Source organism: Prionailurus viverrinus, chromosome C2 (genome assembly GCF_022837055.1).
Source record: "Prionailurus viverrinus isolate Anna chromosome C2, UM_Priviv_1.0, whole genome shotgun sequence".
NCBI lineage: Eukaryota > Metazoa > Chordata > Mammalia > Carnivora > Felidae > Prionailurus > Prionailurus viverrinus.
In genome coordinates, this window is record NC_062569.1 from 3,125,153 (window position 1) to 3,146,621 (window position 21,469).

The 21,469-nt window shown below is 41.5% G+C and overlaps 1 long non-coding RNA gene across 1 annotated transcript in view; it reads left to right on the forward strand.

Moving 5' to 3' along the window:
- The window catches only part of LOC125175547 (uncharacterized), a 343,167-nt gene that overhangs the window by 319,936 nt on the left and 1,762 nt on the right, over positions 1–21,469 (forward strand). The window lies entirely within an intron of this gene.

Consider the following 21,469-nt stretch of genomic DNA (forward strand, 5'->3'; position numbering starts at 1 on the left):
ATGAATTTGAGGAGAACACAATTCAATCTAGAACACTGCTTGACATAAGGATTCTAGCTATTATAATTCATTGATTATTGATCATTCATTGATTATTACTGCATGCCCAGAGTTCTAAGTACTGCAGATATTGAACTGAGCAAAGCAAAGCTTCTCTTCTCAAGGAGCTAACTGTATCCTCTGTCCTAATGGTGGATACAGATAGCGAACACACAAATATCATGTCAGGTTGTGAGAAATGCCAAGGAGCAAAAGTAAAGCAGGCAAACAGCAGAGAGGGAGACAGTATGATTTTAGCTAGAGTGGCTAGGGCAAATATCTCTCATAACGTGATCATGAAGGCTCAAAATTTTAGCCTGTCTGGAGGAAGAACATTTAGGGCAGAGGGCTACATGCAAAGGCCTTAGGATGGGAACGTATTAGAGTGTTCACAGGTCATATGTCAGCCAATGTGGATAAAAGGAGTGAGCAAGGACAAGAGTGGGAGAGGTATCAGAGACATCACAGGAATGGGACCATACATGACCTTGTGGTGGAGTATTTTTACTCTGAATGGTAAGGGAAGCACTGGGAGGCTTAGAGGGAAGGAGTTACATATCCGGACATGTTTGTTTGTTTGTTTGTTTAAAGGACCATTTGAAGGAAGATACAGGGATGCTGAGGTAGAGCAGGGAGGTCTGTTGGGAGGTTATTATAAGAGCCCAAGAGAGAGATGATAGTAGTTCAGGCTCAGAGTAATATTGTTGGAAGTGGGGAGAAATAGAAAGATTCCAGATATATATTCTGAAATTCTGAATATAGAGACAACAGGGTCAGATGAAGGATAAGAGGAAAAGAAAGGAATTAAGGATGGCTCTAAGGTTTTGGATGAAGGCAAGCATGAAATTTCAGTTTTCTGAGGTAGGACTGATGGATTAGAAGTCTGATTAAGACATAGAGAACTAGGTCTTGGACATATACTATTCCAAATGTTTTTTATAGTATTTTTTAAAAAGTTTATTTATTTATTTTGAGAGAGACAGAAACAGGGCAAGTGGGGGAGGGGCAGAGAGAGAGAGAGAGGAAGAGAGAGAATCCCAAACAGGCTCCATGCTGTATGGCTGAAACTCACAAAACCACGAGATCGTGACCTGAACCGAAACCAAGAATTGGTCGCTTAGCCAACTGAGCCACCCAGGCGCCCCCAAAATGTTTCTTAGCTCTGGACTTGGAGATGATAAGTAAGCAGCTAGAAATAAGGGTCTGGAGTTCAGGGGAGAAATTGGGGCTGGATATTTAAATGTCTATTTGCCTATAGATGGCACTGAGTTAATGAGATTAAATGAAATACTTGACTTTAATTATACTACTCTATTTCCATCAGTGATTTCTCTTCATGTCTCCCTTAGAATGATTTAGTAGAAGGCTATTTTTTTTTTTAAGTGTCTGTGGTTAGAAAAGAGAAGAAATCCAAGGCCAGAGCTCTGGGTCATTCTAGTATTTAGAAATCTGGAACACAAGAAGTAGCTGGCTAATGAGACTGAGAAGAAACAGCCAGTGAATGAGAATGAGAACCAAGAATTAAAAAAGAGGGTGTTTGAAGGAGGAGAGCTTACTGATCAGCTGTGTTATATGTTGCGGGTAAGGTGAGTAACATGATGTCTGAGAGCTGGCATATGAGGTCATTATCAAGGTCATTGGTGGCCTTGATAAGAGAGTTTTTGTGGAGAGGATAAGAAGGGAGATTGAGAAAGTAGCCAAACCTTAGAAGAATTTTGCTGTGAAAGAAAGGAGAAAATGGGTCAGGTACTGGAGAAGATTGGGAGGCTAATGGAAAGGCTTATTTTTAATACAGACAATGTTAATTAGAATATTTCAATATTGAGGAGAATTATTGAATGAGATAGAGACAGAGCAAACACGAGAGCGTGCGAGTGCTTATATTGTAGCAGAGAAGACGGACACTGAAAAATTGATTCCTTGAGTAGGTACCTGGGAGGGAGTGGAGTCTAGCACAGAGAGGCAGACCTCATCTTAGACAAAAGCGCAAATATCTTTTCTGTGTAAGAGGAGAAAGGAAGATTATATCGATATGGATGCAGGTGGACTGACAGACATCATCGTAGCAAGTAGAAGTTTCATTTGCTTGCTTCTATTCTCGTAATTAGATAATCATTGAAGTCATTGATGGAGATTATGGGCATGGAAGGAGGTGTGGGAAGTGGAGTACGAATAAGGAGCGAAAGGAATTTCTGGAGGGCGGGAAGGGAAATTGTATAGAGGATGTCGGGGGGCTGCTGGGAAGATCTAATGGCCTCTAGGTTTGCATGAAACCAGTCAACATCCGTCGTGAGAGTTTTCTCCTGATGTATCAAGACGCTAAGTTAAGATTCAGATACAAAACAGTTAAAGGCAAATACTACATGACCTCACTTAAATGTGGAATGTAAAGAAAAAAAAATCCAAACTCAGAAAAATATAGTCAATGATATTGTCATAGTTTTGTATGGTGACAGATGGTAGCTATCCCTGTGGTGAGCACAGCATAACATACAGAGGAGTTAAGTCACTCTGTTGTATACCTGAAACTAATGCAATATTTTGTGTAAACTATACTCAAATATAAAAGTTTTAAAAAGAAAGGGTAAGATTGTAGTTGCTAGAGGTAGGAGTCTGGGGTGAGGGGATTGGGTGAAGGCGACCAAAAGGGATGCACTTAGCGTTGTAAAAGAAATAAGTCCTGGGGATGTAACGTACCACATGGAGACTCTAGTTATGTTATGTGGTATAGTTGAAAGTTGCTAAGCAAGTAGACCCTAATTGTTGCCTTCACACGCAAAAAAAAATTGTAATTTCTAACTGAAGTGACAGGTCTTAACTAAACTTATTGTGGTAATCATTTTGCAATATATTCCCATGCCAAGTCATGCTCCACGCCTTAAATGTATAGTGTCGCATTGTGTATCAGTTCTGTCTAAATAAAACTGGAAGAACAATCAAGTAGTCAAAAAATTAGGCTCAACTGGTATGAGTTTTCCCTTTTTAATCATCTGAATATAGTGGAAGGAGATAGTAGCAAGGTAACTAAATATATTCAAAAGAAAATTGATAATCACCAATAATATTTCAGAAGTAGAATGAATAATTTCAGCTTATGACTCTAGATGACACTTATTGGGAAGATATTATTTGCTGTAATTGATATTTTTGTCTAGTGGTAGGCCTGTGTTAGGTGATAGGAGGTGGCCAGAAACCCTCTTTCTAAATTTTTTTGATAACAATTTATAATAGTTTAGTTGTCATCCTAGTGATGGATGTGGTTTAACATCTTTTTTTTAAATATGAAATTTATTGTCAAATTGGTTTCCATACAACACCCAGTGCTCATCCCAACAGGTGCCTTCCTCAATGCCCATCACCCACTTCCCCTCCCTCCCACCCCCCCATCAACCCTCAGTTTATTCTCAGTTTTTAAGAGTCTCTTATGGTTTGCCTCACTCCCTCTCTAACTTTTTTTCCCCTTCCCCTCACCCATGGTCTTCTGTTAAGTTTCTCAGGATCCACATAAGAGTGAAACCATATGGTATCTGTCTTTCTCTGCCTGACTTATTTCACTTAGCATAATACCCTCCAATTCCATCCATGTTGCTACAAATGGCCAGGTTTCGTTCTTTCTCATTGCCAAGTAGTATCCCATTGTATATATTAACCACATCTTCTTTATCCATTCGTCAGTTGATGGACATTTAGGCTCTTTCCATAATTTGGCTATTGTTGAGAGTGCTGCTATGAACATTGGGGTACAAGTGCCCCTGTGCATCAGCACTCCTGTATCCCTTGGGTAAATTCCTAGCAGTGCTATTGCTGGGTCATAGGGTAGGTCTATTTTTAATTTTTTGAGGAACCTCCACACCATTTTCCAGAGCGGCTGCACCAGTTTGCATTCCCACCAACAGTGCAAGAGGGTTCCTGTTTCTCCACATCCTCACCAGCATCTATAGTCTCCTGATATGTTCATTTCAGCCACTCTGACTGGTGTGAGGTGATATCTGAGTGTGGTTATGGTTTGTATTTCCCTGATGAGGAGTGATGTTGAGCATCTTTTCATGTGCCTGTTGGCCATCTGGATGTCTTCTTTAGAGAAGTGCCTATTCATGTCTTCTGCCCATTTCTTCACTGGATTATTTGTTTTTCGGGCGTGGAGTTTTGGATATGTGTTGGGTACATGCCATGAGTTCCTTAGGCACTGGGGGTACAGATGAATACAATATGTAAGGAGTGACGTGAGTGTGCAGGCTACAGCACGGTAAACACAGTAGATGAGATCAGCACAGATGCCGTCTGGTGGAAACTAGCAAAAGGGATTCGATACTCCTGAGACAATGGTTGCAGGGCTGAGTGGTATAAGTAGGAGACACCAAGTGAGAAATGTTAGGATAGAAGAGTCGGTAAGAGAATTTCCCCATTCAGGTAATGGCATGAACAAGGGTCTGAAGGCTTTCAAGAATGAGGTCAGCTCAGAGAATTCAGGGTATGATAGTTTATGGTTGGAATGCAGAGTGCCATAACTAAGTGATGGCATGGTAGCCTGAAGAGGAACTGGGGTTGAGATAATGAAGAGTTTCCATATGTTGGATCAAAGAGTTTGGATTATCCTAAGGGCAGTGGTTGGTCACTAAAGGATTTTAGGCATGAAAATGATATGGTCTGACAGATTTGTATCTCAGAAACTTTGTGCAATGTGGAAACTACACTGAAGATGGAGATAAGACTAAGCAGAAGATAAGTTTGGAAGGTTCTGAAATGTTCCAACTGGGACATGACCTACTCAAGGGTCTTTTCGAAATGAGTAGAAGGGAAGAGACAGATTGCCCAGATGTGTCATAGGGAGAATCAACAGCACTAATGCATATAGTGGCAGAGCTGGAAGAAAGACAGCCATTCAGGGGTCCTGGCTCAGGCTGACTGGGGCAACAGGTCTGTTCGCCAAGCAGAGTGTAAAGGTGGGCTCCATTTTGGTAATGCTAGGTGTGGCACAGGATTCTACGTGTTCCTCAAATCTCTTTCCTTTTCTTCCTGGGCACAGCAAGACCGTTTCTCATTTTCTCTCGCACCAGGTAGGACTATATTACTGAACTTAGGTCAGTGGACTATTGTGAGCAGTGATGTCTGCCCCTTCCAGACTTGACCCGTCATGTGGGATCTTCCACGCACTTTCTCTTTCCCATCAGCTCTACTAGATGTAATGGATTCACTGGAGGACTTTGTGCTTAGGGGATAGTTAAGTCACTGAATGGGAGGAATCTGAGTCCTTAAATGACTGTATAGGGTGGAGAGACTCCTCTCCCCCACCAGCCCTGCGTTGGACTGTGATATGAGTGAGGAAAACAAAAACAAAAACACCTTATAATCTTATACTGTTAAGATTTGGGGGTTATTTATTTTATCTCACCATGACTAATAAACTTGGATTGAGGTGTAGATGGGAGAACCAAGGAACTATTAAGTGTGGTTCTGGGCTAACACTCAAAGATCATGAGATAAGAGTGAGGCTTAATAGGTTTCTTTCTTCTCCACCCCTTCCCACAGGTCACCTCTGCACTCCTGCTTGAGTTCTTTCTCTCGGTGAACTCTATGGATGTGTTCTCAGTTATTGAAGTCCGCTTGTCCCCTGTTGTCCACATTCACAGTCATTGATTCTGTCAGCTTCACCTCCTTCATTCTTGTGTATATACTTCCATGGTCTTCATTCCTGTGTGCCTTCTCTCATCCGTTATCTGTTGGAGGGGGCATGGTCCTGCCTGTGATAGGATGCTTAGTGCTCCACTCGCCTCACTGGATGTCAGTGGCACATCCTCTCTAGTTGTGGTGACCAGAAACATCTCCAGATATTGCCAAACATCTAGGGGGCAAAATTGCCCCCTCCCCCCAGTTAAGACTTAAGAGGACTTTGAGTGCTTAGATTTAAGACTGACTTAGAGGACAAGGATGGGAGAGTTATCACTTCTGATGGCTCAAGAAGCAAACAGATTTCAATAACAAAATAAAAGATCAACGTTACACGTTTGACAGTGCATGCATCAGTGGAATAAGTGGGGGTTTGTTGTTGTTGTTTGTTTGTTTGTTAGTAACCTTTCATGGCAATCATTTTCCTGGAGACAATGGCACTGATTAGGATACATGTGTTCCAATATATTTGTCAAAAATATTTCTCCTTTACACACCCCCACTCTGCATTCCCACCTGGATTTGCTGGCAATCTCAGCTGTAGGAAGCACAGAGTGGATCCACTGCCGGAATAATTACCAAGCTCAGCCTAGGCAGGCAGTGGCTGAGGGTTGAAATTGTAATTGTGGTCTCACAAGGTGTGCCCACATGCCTGGTGCTAGATGGCCTGTGTCTTTTATGCCTCTGAAAAATCATATTTTCTTGTATTTCTCTTGACCAGTGGGGAGATTGGAGTTGGAAGAGGAAAGAAGCTAAAACTCTATGGAGTTAATTAACTAACACTGAATTTGAAGCTCAGTCTGGGGAAGTAATCCTACCTACTTTACTTCACCTGGGCTGTCCTCTAATTGCCTTGCCTGTACTTACAATGTCCTCATTTCATTGAAGCTTGAGTCAATTCTTCAAGGTGCTCCAGTAAGGAAATATTGCCAATATTGCTGAAAGGGATTGTCTGTTGAACCACACAAAATAACTTCTGGAATAAAGTTTCAGTGAGTTGGGGGCACTAACTTTCTCATATTTTTTATTTTATTTTGTTTTGTTTTATTTACTCATTTTGAGAGAGAGAGAAAGAGGGAGCGCACACAAGTACGGGAGGGGCAGAGAGAGAGGGAGAGAGAGAGAATCCCAAGCAGGCTCTGCGTTGTCAGCATAATGCCTGATGTGGGGCTCGAACCTACGAACTGTGAGCTCATGACCTTAGCCGAAATCGAGAGTTGGACGCTTGACTGACAGAGCCACCCAGGTGCCCCTCTCGTATTTTTTTAAATAGGAAACATAAGAACTCTTGGGTTTCTAACTCATGAGTTGACTACATGGGGAATGCCTTTAATGATTCCCTCGCTAAGTTTGGTAGGAGGGAGCTTCAGCCTGGCCCCTCAGCAGCATCTCCTGGCATCACCCTGTACCTCACCCAAGCCAAGTTCCTTATTTCCTGTACCTTGGAATGGCTGTGCTTTATTCACATGCCTTGTCTTCTGTTGTGTTGGTCTCCCCTGAATACCCTTCCCACTCGTCCTCCTGGTGAATTTCACTCATCATGAAGAAGCTTCCTGTGCTTCATCCTCACTGAAGAACCACTGAGGCCCCACACGGTTGCCTCCTTCCTCAATTTCCCTTGTCCCAGAGCTTGGTAACATACTGTCTTGGAATTACCATATAACGATTTTTTTTCTAACACTGGCTTATGAGCTCTGAAGGTGGGCACCATCTTTTGTTTCCCTTTGTATTTCCATCTACCGTTGTAGCCTCAGATGGTATTGTCATCCATGAGGAACTATGTTTCTCTCGAGAGAGGGCAAGGTGAAGTGATCCAGTAGCAAAGAGCAGGCGAGAGCTCTAAATCTATTTTGAATGACCTTCCAGAGAAGAATGCTGTAGCCATATGCCGCTACTGACTCAACCACTGCGTGACGCATGTGTTGGCTGACTTAACTAGAAATCCCCATACGCCGAGCATCAGACCAAGCCAGTTCCACCATTGACTTCATTCAGCAGGTTTGAGTCTGCCCTTGGGGCTCTGTTGGTAACTTCAGTTGTGCATAGTTGCTGGGGAACACAGAAGCGCAGACAGAAGATGAGATCTGGACATACGATGTTTCAGGAGACATTTTATTTTTTTACTGTTTCCTTTTTCTTTTCTTTTCTTTTTTTTTTATTAGCGATGCTCTGAAAATTCCTAGGAGTCTAGCTGAGCGCAAATGGCAGGTCTCACTTATGGTCATGCTTCTGTGTGCACAAGGTCCGTAAATACCCACCCGAAGTCCCCTCGACTCATTCTGGCAGCTCTTTCCTTCCCTGGGTTCAGGAGTAATTCCGCCAGCGAGGACAGAAAACTGCGGCTAATAACTGTAGCCCTGGGCCAGTGACCTTTACTGGGAATCATCTGTTACTGTGACGTGAGCCAGCGTGTGCTGTGCGGAAAAGGCTGCATATAAACGTGTTGGGGAGGAAGGGGAGAGCAGGGCGAAGACAACGCACCAAACTGGGGCGAGGTTGAAGCAGGATGTTTGCCCCGTGGATCTGGTGGGTTTCAGGTCCTGATTTCCTGGACCAGGTGGATGAGGGAAAAAGAATCAAAGGGGCAACATACCCTCCTCCCCACCGCCTGCCACACTACTGGCCCATCCCAGTGTTCCCAGCACACTCCTTGGCTTTTTATTCTATAAACAATCTCTGAATCATCTGCTACTCAAGGAAGGAGGAGGAAAAGCAAAATCAAATTAAACACAAATCCAAAGGCTGAACTGTTGATAAAAAGCCTCGGCCCTGTGAGCTCAGAGGTGGCTTTAGGCTTTAGGTATGTGTGTGCACATGTGTGTTATGCTTCTTAGACATTTAAAATGCAAAATTAAGTATAAAAATGAACATTTACTTAAAAAATTTTTTTAACATTTATTTTTGAGAGAGAGAGAGAGAGACAGAACACGAGCAGAGGGGAGGCAGAGAGAGAGGCAGACACAGAATTGGAAGCAGGCTCCAGGCTCTGAGCTGTCAGCAGAGAGCCCCACATGGGGCTCGAACCCACGAACCGTGAGATCGTGACCTGAGTCAAAGTCAGACACTTAACTGATGGAGCAACCCCGGTGCCCTGAATATTCACTTTTAATGCAAAAATAACTCATACAAATTATAACTTTAAAGTGCTGGAAAACGCCACAGACAGATAAAGCCCAGAATGTATACATTTTGTCAATTACCTACCGATTGTTATTATTAACTTTCACACCCATTATATATTTATGTATGTACATCTAGACAGATACATACTGAAATACTCGTGTGGATCATTCTATGCAAGTATACACAATTATTCTTAAATTAAGACATGACTAATTACAAGTAGATACATTAAAACTGTTGCTAGGGGTGCCTGGGTGGCTCAGTCGGTTAAACGTCCGGCTTCGGCTCAGGTCATGATCTCACGGTTCATGGGTTCGAGCCCCGCGTCAGGCTCTGTGCTGACAGCTCAGAGCCCGGAGCCTGTTTCAGATTCTGTGTCTCCCTCTCTCTATGCCCCTCCCCACTCACACTCTGTCTCCCTCTGTCTCAAAAATAAATAAACATTAAAAAAAATTAAAAAAAAAACTGTTGCCACATCGTATTGAGGTCCCTAATTATGTAATCAAGTCTCATACGACATCCAATGACATACAGATCAAAAAGTGTAGGCAGTTTGTTGTTGGAACATTTTTTTCTTCAGGTGGCTTTGCTGCCTCAGAGGCCATCTTGTGGGTCTTTTTGTCTGGGATCCCCAGAGTTTGTCCCAAGTCTCGGAAATGCTCAGATCAAGTTTGATGCACTGGGACGCAGAGAGTCTGAAACTTGACATTGTGCTGTATCTGTCATCGGTTGTACAGGACTGTACCTTACAAACCCAGAGATGTGGTTTGATACATTCTACTTTGCATGATTGCCATCAATTAAAAAATGCCTTTGTAAGTGTGTAAGGTACTTTATCAAGTCTTTCCTGACTTGAAGGAGAATTTTTTTTTTTTCATTTTGCCTTGGGATTAATTAAAATGAAGTCCTTTGCTTACAAATTTACATGTCTGTTGGCTGGAAGAAGTTTCCAGAGACTAGCCCCTGCTTCCACACATTTTAAACTTTGTTTTTCTCCATTGCCTACGTGCTTCTGACACTCAGAGTTTCGGGTCATGTTTGTACTAAGCTTTCACCTCAAGTTCTGCCATGACGCCGGGTGAGTCAGCACATTTGTAGGAGTACTCCTGGAAGTTATTCCCACCTTCCTACAGCAATGACTTAACTGCTCACGAGAAGGACTGTGAGCCACATAAATATGTTCCACTCGACCCAAACAAAATGTATGCCCTTCCTTAGCCGAACTAAAAATACAGATGGCTGCTCTAATGTCAGTCCACATGACAGAGCAGAGGCAGAAGTTTTAAGCAGTTGTGTTTTAAACTTCTGAACTTTCACAAATTTTGCAAAACCTTAAGGTCTTGTGAGCACATTGCTATAGCTCCTGCTAGTGTCTTGGAGATGTCCCGAGCAAGTGATGGTCTCTCAAGTTTAAGTTTCATTATTGTCATTACAGACCCGCCCTGGTTTGAGCTAGAAGTCCATGGGTCATCTGACTTGCTGGTTATAGCTTTGAGAGAGTTTCCATCCATCCATCCATCCATCCATCCATCCATCCAGGCATTATGTCTTTCCACTTATTTTTCATTCATTTGATTATCTAGCGTTATGTTTATATACTGTAATAGTATATACTGGTGTCCAGTATGTGATGGGACAGGCAGACAAGGAGACAAAAGCCCACACCTAAGTCCAGAGATTCCTCTTCACCAGTTCCTATTATTGTGGTTACTTTGAAAGAAGCAAAGAAAATTATTTGTTGCCTCCTCTCTGGTTTGACAGGTGTTTTCAAAGTGGCCACAAGGTGCAGGATGCCTTCCTGCTCTCCTTCCTGATTTTTTCTGTGAGGTTAAGCAAGCTTGCACTTAACCTTGTCCTCCCTGCTGGCGACTCCTATTTGACCAGCCATCTCACTCCTCAGAAACTCTGATACACTGGGCAGACCCAGATGCTTTGACAGAAAGGGAAGAAGAAACTTGTTGTCTTTTAAGGATCTCCAAGTAAGACTTCTTGACCACAAGTGGTGCCTCTGTCACACCACTCCATGTCATGGGTGCCTGGGACTTCCCATGAGGGACTCATTCTATTCTCAGAGGTCTATCACCTCACATATGAAAGATTTTCCTTTTCTCCTTTGACCTTGGGCCAGTCACTTACCTCAATGAACTTCAGGCTCTGCATCTATAAAATCTGGGTACAAAGAGGGAAAAATGATAGACTATCAGTAGTGTGCTTGGCAAATAAGCTGTGAATACAAGTAATTTCCTTTCCGTTAGGACCTAAATGTTCAGGACAGGAGCATTCTGAAAGAAGGTGCAGAAAAGGTTTCCTCTTCACAGTGAGGACATAGAGGCTGTGTGTGGAAACCCCCATCTGGCTGACTATTTAGTTTGTGACAAATCTTTTAGTGAATCTGCTTATTTAAAATATATTGCTGGATGGGGTACCTGGGTAGCTCAGTCAGTTAAGTGTCCGACTTCAGCTCAAGTCATGATTTGATGGTTCATCAGTTCAAGCCCCGCATCAGGCCCTGTGCTGACAGCTCACAGCCTGGAGCCTGCTTCCGATTCTGTGTCTCCCTCTCTCTCTGCCCCTCCCCCCACTAACGCTCTGTCTCTCTCTCTCAAAAATAAATGTTTATATATATATATGTATGGCTGGAAATTAAAGTTTATCTGAAGAAAAGGAAAATGGACAAGTTGGTAAAGTTCTTTCATCCATGTCTTTGCTTCTGGCACCAAGCCAGGCACATGGAAATGTCCATATATCAGAAATACAGAAAGAAAATACACTTATTCCCCATTTTGCATTTTTTGTTGTATACCAAGTCACCTACAATGTTGCTGTTAGGGCAGATTGTATGATATTTGTGGTCCATATTGCACCAAAGGGAGGGATATTAATTTTCATTTGGGCTGGATCTGAAAACTGCTATGCACACACTGAGTGACATCTCATTTTTCCTGATAATGATGTTGATATGTCCCTGGAATACCCATATGCTCAGCATTTGCTGTTTTGAACTTGTTCTTCATTAATTATGGCTATGCAGAAGCAGCCAGAAATTAAGTTCTATGGAGGGTTTAAATTTGAGCTCAGAAACGGGTGAAGTTTATACATAGATGAAGAAACAGACTCGAAGAGGTGAAGTTTGTACAACGAGAAAGTAGCAGAGCTGGCAAATTAACCCTGTTGGTCTGACCCTAAAGTTTGGTTGGTGTCCCCATGACACCACATGGCTTCCTGTCCCTGAGGAACTGATGGGTAGAGACAGTTCCCTGGTCTTTGCATGGAGAGAAACACGGATGGGAATTTTGCAAGTTGCTGCTTCACAAGCAAAAATGTCATTTCCTCTATTCCAAAGTTTCATCTGAGAGTACAGAAGGGATGGGATTTTTAAAAAATTGTGCATAACCCTTCATCTAAATTTCTGGTATCCGAGATTATTAGCTTCTACTTTAGTTTGCCTAACATTTGGGGAAGTGGAGAAAGGGAAGGATTTCGATGAAAGCTGTGGAACAAAGATCACACTACCTTTCTTTTGGAGGATCCTGCACTTTCCTGTGTCATTTTTGTATACATGACTTCAGTCTGTTGGCTAACATTTTTCATAAAGGGCCACATAGTAAGTCCTTGGAGCAGTGTCATTTTCACAGCGCTCTGATGTAGATGAAAATCTGTTGAATATATTAATATATACATTTGAATATATGTATTTTGAAAATATATTTGAAAATCTGTAAAAATATATATATTTGAATATATATTTTTAAATATATTAAATACATTAATATAAACATGCTAAGCACTTAAAAAATGTCTTCCCCCATCTCTTCCTCTTCTTTTTTCTTTTTAAGTTTATTTATTTATTTTGAGAGAGACAGTGCGAGTGGGAGAGGGGCAGAGAGAGAGGGAGACAGAGAATCCCAAGCAGGTTCTGCACTGTCACCATGGAGCCCGATGTGGGGCTCAAACTCATGAAACTGTGAGATCGTGACCTGAGCTGAAACCAAGAGTTGGATGTTCAACCAACTGAGCCACCCAGGCACCCATCTTCCTCTTCTTTCTTCTTCTTTTCCTTTTCTTGTAGGGGTTAAGACCATTGGGTTTAGAATTAAAAGCCTAATTTCAGCTGATTGACATTGGGTCAATTACCTAATCTCTCTAAGTCTCGGTGTTTGATCTGAAAAATGGAAATTGTGATTACAATCACTCACAGGGTTGTTAGGGAAGTGAAATAAGTTAATGCATGAAAACCATTCACACTCATGCTTGGTGCTCAGTAGGTGCTCAACAAACACCACCCCCCCTTCAACTTCTCTTCATTTTCTTCATCACATAAATAGTTCTTCAGGTACTGTTTCTGGTTTTATATTTTCCCTAAGCCTGAGGCAGCCTTTGCATCCGTAGGTGTTAGTGTGTGTCTCAGTCATTCTTTCCCAAGATGTGAATTTTCTCAACAGTCTCTAACATAGTGTTTGTGGCCCGTATGTGCATAACGTCCCATGGCTAAGTGCTTGTTCAAAGGTAGAAGCCCTTAAGGGTATGTCTCTTAAGGCCTTGACACATATTCTGGACAGAGCCTCTCCTGGATGTTATAGCTTAAAAATCCTTTGATTCATGAACCAGACGTTCTGATGATCCTTTGTTGAACCTGAATCGGTTTATTAGTTCAAAAAAATCTATAGCACATCTACTATCATTCTGATTCAGTAAGGTTACACAAACACACACATGACTACTCTGTCCCTACAAGAATGAGAAAAAAATTCCTGAAGAGTTTGTTTTTCTTTGAAACCACATTGATGGTCCTGGTATGAGTGGTACAGTGAACATGCATGAAATGACAGGTCCAGAAAAAATTTGATTGAGGGACCCTAATTCCTGATAGGATTGTTTATAAAAGCTTCACACAAGCTTCCCAGGGGGAAGACCTCAAGTTACTGGGCAACCATGCTCCTCTCAGGACCAGCCATGTCTCATTTCCATCAGTGACACATGAAAACAGAAGGGCAAGCAGACGGGAATGTTCACACACAAATAAGGGCACTGGGGAGGTTGGCAAGCTCATCCTTCCCCTCCTGCAGCTCCTGCTTCTGTCTTTAACATATCAATTGGATCAAGCTCCAGTCTTTCTTTGATCCTCCGGACATCCTGCTTACTATTGTTTATTTAGCTTATGATTCTTCTGCCCCCAAGGTAAATCTTCATACTGTATAGATCAATAGGCTATGGGGGCCTTAATTAAAGCTACAGGATAAAATTGATCCTGGAAACGAAATTCCTCCAGTATCTGGGAGAAAAGGAAATGCTATTTCTCACGGAGGTTTTGTCACTGTCTCACACTGTCACTTTTGGAATTGGTTGAAACATTGGGTCTCCTGTGGTAGATTTCTGAGACATAGATTAGAAACATGGGTAGACATGTGAAGAAAAACGAGGTCCAAGGCTTTTGGATAGTTAAGTGTCTCTCTAGGGAATCAATATCTGGTGTGTTTGGTGGGTGTTAATAAAAAGCCTGAATGCTTATTTGAACTGAAAAAAAAAATTCTTGATTTTAGGTCCTATCTCACATACAGAGAGACAAAATTGCAGAGGCATTTGTGAACATAGTATATAAGGGTTTTGATTTCACTAATTTAACTACCTCTAGTAGATTTTAAAGAAGTCCCTTGAATGAGCTCTTTATCCTCTGCCCCCGTGATGGGAACTGTCCCCAATCATGGTACTGAAATAGCTACAAGGAGTAGCATTGAGCCACCAAGCTCCTCAGGCTCCTTGCTGATGATCAAAGATGTGAGGTCAACTAGGGGAGCCATGAGTTACTGACAGAAATTGCAGTTAGCCGTTGTCGTTATAGAGTACAGTGGACTTAAGTTTTTGTTCTACCATTCACTAGCTTTGTAACTAACAACTTAGTTTTTGTGAACCATTACGTGGCCATGATTAAGTTGGTTAACATGGGTATCAAATGAGATTTGTATGTGAGAATTCCTAGCACGGTATTTGCAGCATTTTTCATGTTTATCGGATGCTATTCCATCCACTGACCTTCGGCTATTTGAGCCCAATATTCCCAGGAGCCGTTGCTCTTCTTGATGCTGATGGGGAATCAACCTGATTGGTATGCCTTCTTGATCAAAAAAGAATATTCAGTGGTTTCTGCTATTTTCACACACCTGTGGCATTCAGCATGATTTAGGGAGAAAGTACTATTGATGCACGCCCTTTCAATGTGATCCACAGAGTAGGAAGAGAATAACAGTCTTATTCCCCTGAACTTGATGGAATTAGTATTCTAGAATCCACAAATGGGGAGATGGGGGTATCATAAAGGAAATAATAAAAACAATGGCTACACAAAAAAAAGAGTAGAAATTTGTGTAATTGAAAGTTCAGGTTTTATGCACCTTGAAGTCTTTTATTTTTTCCTTAGGTTTAGTTAAATATTTAAGTTTTCCAATCTGATGATTGGAGAAAAGTTAATGTGAACACATATTATAGGGTACATTTTAAACCCCTATGTTCTCCTGAGTCCTTGGGGTTACATAGAATCACACCGAAACTCTTTAAACTGTATTCTCTGCTGTATAGGATAGTAGACATGTCATTCCAGAAAGGCAAAAATTAAAATATTGTTGGAAGAATACACTTCTTGGTGCGAGTTTCAAATCTGGAAAGAGAGAAGTGAAGTTAGTTAGGGTATAAACATTGCTTACAGAATTTCAAAGGACTTAAGCACACATACAAATGTAAACCCCATTTCCTGCAACTTACACAACTCTGCTGTATTGTTTAGCCCTATGAAGTAATGAGAAATCCTTCATAAAGGAAGTCCACATCTGTGGCTGAAATAATGTTGCAGTTTGAGCTGACACCCACCTTTTTATTTGCACTTAATCTTTGGCAAAAATAGTACTTATTTCTGATGACATTCAGATAATGAATGTTTAAGGGATTTACAATAATTTGATGTATATGTTGTAGTTATGGAAATATGCTGAATGTTTCTTTGGGGTGTGTGTGTGTGTGTGTGTGTGTGTGTGTGTGTATGAGAGAGAGAGAGAGTGCATATGTGCGTGTGTATGAGGGTGCTTGAGTATGAGAATATAGATCATGAAATGAACACCTAACTAAAAAGCAGAATCCTGCTTTTAGTCCTAGCTTTTACCTATTAGCTATATGACTTTGGGCAAGGCCCTTAAGTTTCTGACTTTCAGATTCTTTATGTATATATTTGTGATATTATGACTCTGTTTATCCTTCAGGGTTAATGGAAAGACACAAAGTGGCTACGTAAGAAAGTTCCTTATAGATTATAAAGTACCACCCCAAATTAAAATATTTTAGGTAATGGGTACATTTGTGCACATCAAGAACGGAAAACCACATTAATATTTGAATACAATACCCGACATGTTCCATAAACTCCGTTGCTCAGGTGTAGCACTTCACTGACAACTTCCAATCTCGTAGTCTGGCCCGACAACAAGATCAAGGGATACCTCTAGTTATCGCAACTGAGCATAAATTTGAGAAGAACCAAGTAGTGTCATTCAGAACACACACTGAGAGCTAAGGTGCTTTCATCCTTGTGCATCTACAGAAGTTTCCCCAGACCTACTTGGAATCATTCCATTTTGTACATGGGGCATCTAGGGATGTGTAGAGCCCCAGGTACATTCAGAGTTAAGGCCACCAACCAGCTTGAAGAAGAGCAGTTGGGTGGTCACACAGACAATGCACTGTATCCTGCGCCCTCCGAATTTGTTCATTGGTTTGGTCCATCTGGTCTTGGCTCACAAGGGTTCCTGGTTAATGAAGCTTTAAATAAACATAACCCAGGGGGAAATAAATGAATCACACACCAGAAGAAAGCATTGAGGTATAATCTTACTTGCTGACTTCCAAATTAAAATGAGAAAATAGTGCTTCTTTCTGGTGAGGAAAAATATGATTACCAGTTAATTAGAAGAGAATATAATACATTCAGACAGAAGAACTTGTCTCCACCTCTGACTGTTTGGGGCCATAAAAAGTCATTTATGCATTCTGGAATGTCAGTTTCTTCACCTATAAATAGGGATAAAAATTGCTGCCACAGAGTAGAAGCTTAACACTTTTTTGATGCTTAGATGGTAGACTTCATGGCTGGGTGACTAATCAGAGATATCTTTCTTTTCTCTCTGTTTCACATATCTAAAAAGGGGGTACTGAGTATGTTAATGCCTAAGTTTCATCAGGCTTTAGCTTTAGTATAGGATTGTGCCAGGTCTTGAGGTTACCTCATTTGACAAATGAGAGATGCCCTGTAATTCCATAAGATGCATCCTCTGACTACTTACCACATCTCTGTCTCTTTAATATGGTTCCTACAAAAGGGAGGGTTGTGTGGTCAATGAAAAGTAGAAGACTTTACTGCAATCCAGGAATATGGCCTAGCTTTTTGGGGAAACAGCTAAGGGTAGCTCCTGTTGGCCCATGTGAATTGTTTGAATACTCAGTGTATTCATTCTCTGCCATACTGCAGGAGGCAGCTTCCGGGGCTGGGGGCCCCCTGACTGAGAGGGCACACAGCTGGATTGGGAATTGATTTGAAAGTAATGAAACTTCCGTCTCATCAGGCACTTTCAAAAGAGTTTGCAGAGTCAATAGGTGACAGGGCTTTAATTAAAAATGAAAGGAGAAATTGAAGCCTGGCTACAGCATCTGAAAGGAAAGATGACCTTTGGGATCAGGAGAAATATTGTCAGCATCCCAAGACAGAAAGAAGCTGTTGAATTCTATTGAACTCAAGTAATTTAAACATATAAACGACAACAACAACTGGGAGAGAAACTCATGGGCTGATATACCACCATCCAATTATTCTCTTCCCTCCATCTGGAAGAGATCACATTTTCACCGTACAGCCGAGTGTGGAGAGACAACACGTGGGGATGAAGGTGAGGTCCACAGGCTCTAATCACTGGTGGCATGATCATGGTATGGCATGTGCATGGCACAGCAGACCTTGAGACCACTGCCACTAGAGGTGGCTTAATGTAAGTCTGGGGCGAGCTCTCCTTATGAACCACGGTAACTTGGTATGAGGTCCTTGGATTGGATCAGAAGAATAGAGAACACAGACCTCTCCTCTGTTTACATTCTGTCATTCACTGGTTCATTTTACCAACACTTAGTTGGTGCCAGTACTGGGAAATTTGGTACTCTGGAAATGCTGGAGAGCCATCAAGATGAATAAACCAGGTCTCTTTCCTCTAGGAGGCTACATTATAGTAGGGGAGAATGACAATAAATGTCCAATTATGATGCAAAGTGGAAGGAAATAAGCAGAGGCACACACATCATACCTAGAAGAAGAGAGAAGAGTTATAGAGAAATAAATGATATCCTTGGAGCTTTTACTCTGTGTCTTGAACCATGTCAGACATTTTTTTTATGTCTTTTACAGTCATGAACAATTCTGAAAGGGAGATAAAATGTTCCTTATTTTACTGTTGAGTTAATCAAGGCTCGGGAGTTTAAGGAAGTTGCTCAAGGTCATACAGTAAACCTTAAAGCCAGGTAGAAAGCTTTAAAGCTTGTATATCCATGAGTTCCCCATAGCAGCCATTCTCCAGTGACCAAATGGGAGGAATAATTGCTTTGTTGGTCAATTTCAGTGAGGAGCGTTAAGCAAAGGGCTTATTGATTTCAGTTACAGTAGGCTAGTAGCCTTGAGTGCCTTGATTTGAACCCCAAACTCTTTGAGACCCTGCCTATATGCATCTCCCATGCCTTTGCTATCCTCAAGATGGTCCTGGAGGTTCTATGCCATAGAAAGGAGGTGTGACTGGTGACAGATGATTGATTTTCTGGCTTCATATCCCTTGTCCTCCCAAAGTAGCCTGTCATTTCCACCTGTCAGGCAGACTGACTGGAAAATGTGGGATGACAGGTACTGGGAACCAGGTACCACTTATTTTCTAGGGTGATCTGGTTTCAGTGTTTGCTTTACATAGCAGCCCTCTTCTCAATTAGTCTTCAGGATCTACAATGACAGTCTTCCCTTATTCTCTGCTTGGTGCAAACATTGAATATGCATCAGGGAGAATCTTTACCTTCAGTTTCCATAGCACTTTAGAAATATATCTCTCTGGCTGCTTCTTTATTCCTATCATGTCCTCCTCAATACCTCTGTGTGGTTAAACACATAGATTTCTTTTCCAATTTTTCCATAGATTTTCAGTTTCCATTTTTTTTTGGTTCTTTGGACAATAAGAATTGTCATAAATAGCATTTTCAAACTTTGGATGATCAGTTTACAATATTCAGGAAACAATGTTTATTTTCCAGAATGTGTTTTCGAACTCATGACAAGGGGTGGAGAGGGAGGGCTAGAAAAGGGGGTGGTAGTGACAAGTTTATTCATTTTTCTGTAGTGGGATCTGAATTTTCATCCTGCCTAAGACTGCTTGACATGAACATTCAAGTCTTATGTTTTCCCTATACTCAGAAAAGGTATTTACTAACAATCTATTATTGAGTGCTTAAGTGGGTTATGTAGTCGTAACCTTTCCACATCTTGAACTGTAGACTTGTATATCTATATGTTGGCTCAGCATCTCCACTGGGTGTCTGTGGACACCCTGAAGTTAACATACAGAACGGAGCTTTGGATTCCCCTCTTCACGGTTCCCTTCCCCCCACCCACAGTATGATTCTCCCCGGTACTCCTCACTTCAGCAAAAGACATCTTCAGTTTCCTACTTGCTCAGGTAGAAAATCTAGAGGTCATCCACTGCATCTTTTTTATCTCACTCCCCACATCCAATCTATCAGAAAACGATGTCGACATTACCTTCAAAATATATCCCTGGTCCTACCCTTCTCACCTTGTCCAGCACATTCCATCTTAATTCAAAACACCATCATCTCTTACCAGCATTATTGCTACAGCCTGCTAAAATTGCACTGCTTTCTTCCTTGTCGCACTAAAATTCATTGCCAAAGAGATCTCCTATACTCCCTATCGTTATTGAGGAAAGATTAAGTATCTTTCACGAAGCCCTACTGATTCAGCTCCTGGCTTCTTCTGACCTTCATGCCCTTCTGCCTTTTCTTTTCTGTGCTTTTAGCCACCCTGTCTTTCTTTTTGAACTTCTAACACACTGAACTTATTCTTGACCCGGGGTTTTTGCATACCCTGTACCTTTTGCATGGAAAGCTCTGCCACCGTTTACAATGGTTACCACTTAGTCTCTATTCTAAAGCGCTTTGTCTGAAAGGTGTTCCTCAACCATCCAAATTGGAGTGTCATCTTCCTGCCCTCATCATGCTCCTGTTTCCCTACAGCCTGAAATTATCTTGTTTATCTTGCCTGTTCATTTCTTATTTCCTCTGTTAGAATGTAATGTAAATGTCTCGAGGGAAGAGACAATCTTATGTTTGGTTGATGCTGAATCCGCACACCTAGGGGCAGATAGTATAGAGTTGGCAGTCAACAAGTATTCATGAGCTTTCATGACCTGACGTAATCAAGCAGTTTACTACATGTGTGATTTTAAGTAGAGGGGAGAGTTGGATGGGGCAGAAAAATATTTGATAACATATTGGCCAAAATTTGTCGAAATTTGATGAACACTGAAGAGCAAACCATAGTCCAGGATGCTCAGGAAAACCCAACAGAGGTAGTATCACACACGATCGCACTTAGGCACATGCTATTCAAAATGCTGAAAATCAAAACTAAAGGGGAAAACCACAAAAAGAAATCATAAAGAATTTTAAAAGAATAATCAGAAGGGAAGCCGTGAGTTACAGATGATACACTCATTTTCTTTTACTTCGTGACATCTCACCCCAAACCTAGAGTCTTAGAACAATACTCATTTACTAGCTCCCAATTCTGTATTGCAGACTACATGACTCGACTTGGAAGAATTCTTTGCTCGGGATGAAATGGAGGTGCTGGCTGGTTGCACTCTCATCTGGAGTTTGGCGGTCCTCTCCCAAGCTCATTCTTGATATCGGCAGAATTTAACTTTTTGTGGTTGTAGGAGCCTCATTTGCTGCCTCTCGGCTGGGGGATGCTCTGGGCTCCTAGAAGCCGCTTGCACTCCTCATCATTAAGCTCCCTCCATTTTCAAGTAAGCGATGGTGTGCTGAATCTTTCTGAGGTTTCAAATGTCTCTGACTCCCCCTTCTGCTACTGCCTTCAAAAACCTCTGTGCTTTGAAGAGGCTCGCCTGGTTGGGTTGAGACCACCTGATAATTTTAAGATAAACTGATTCTTTACTTTAATTACATATGCGAAATCCCTTCATAGCCACACCTAGATTAATATTTGGTAGAATAATCAAGGAATGGAAATCTTAGGTGGGAGCAGATCTTTAGATGTCTGCTGACCATAGAAGACTTCTCATCAGAAATAATGTCATTCAGAAGACAATGAAACAACCTAAGGAAGCTTTGTTTCTAAGAGCCAAAAATTAGAAACAACTCATCCAGAGAGAGGACAAATATGGTAGATCTATTCACTATGGCTTGATTCAACAATAAAAATAATCTAATATTGAAAAAAATCGAGGGTAGGACCAGAGGAGAAAGTTCAGACGTAGAATGAGTAAGTTCATTGGGTGACAGGAGGTCAAGGAACTGAATTTATCTCTAAGAAACT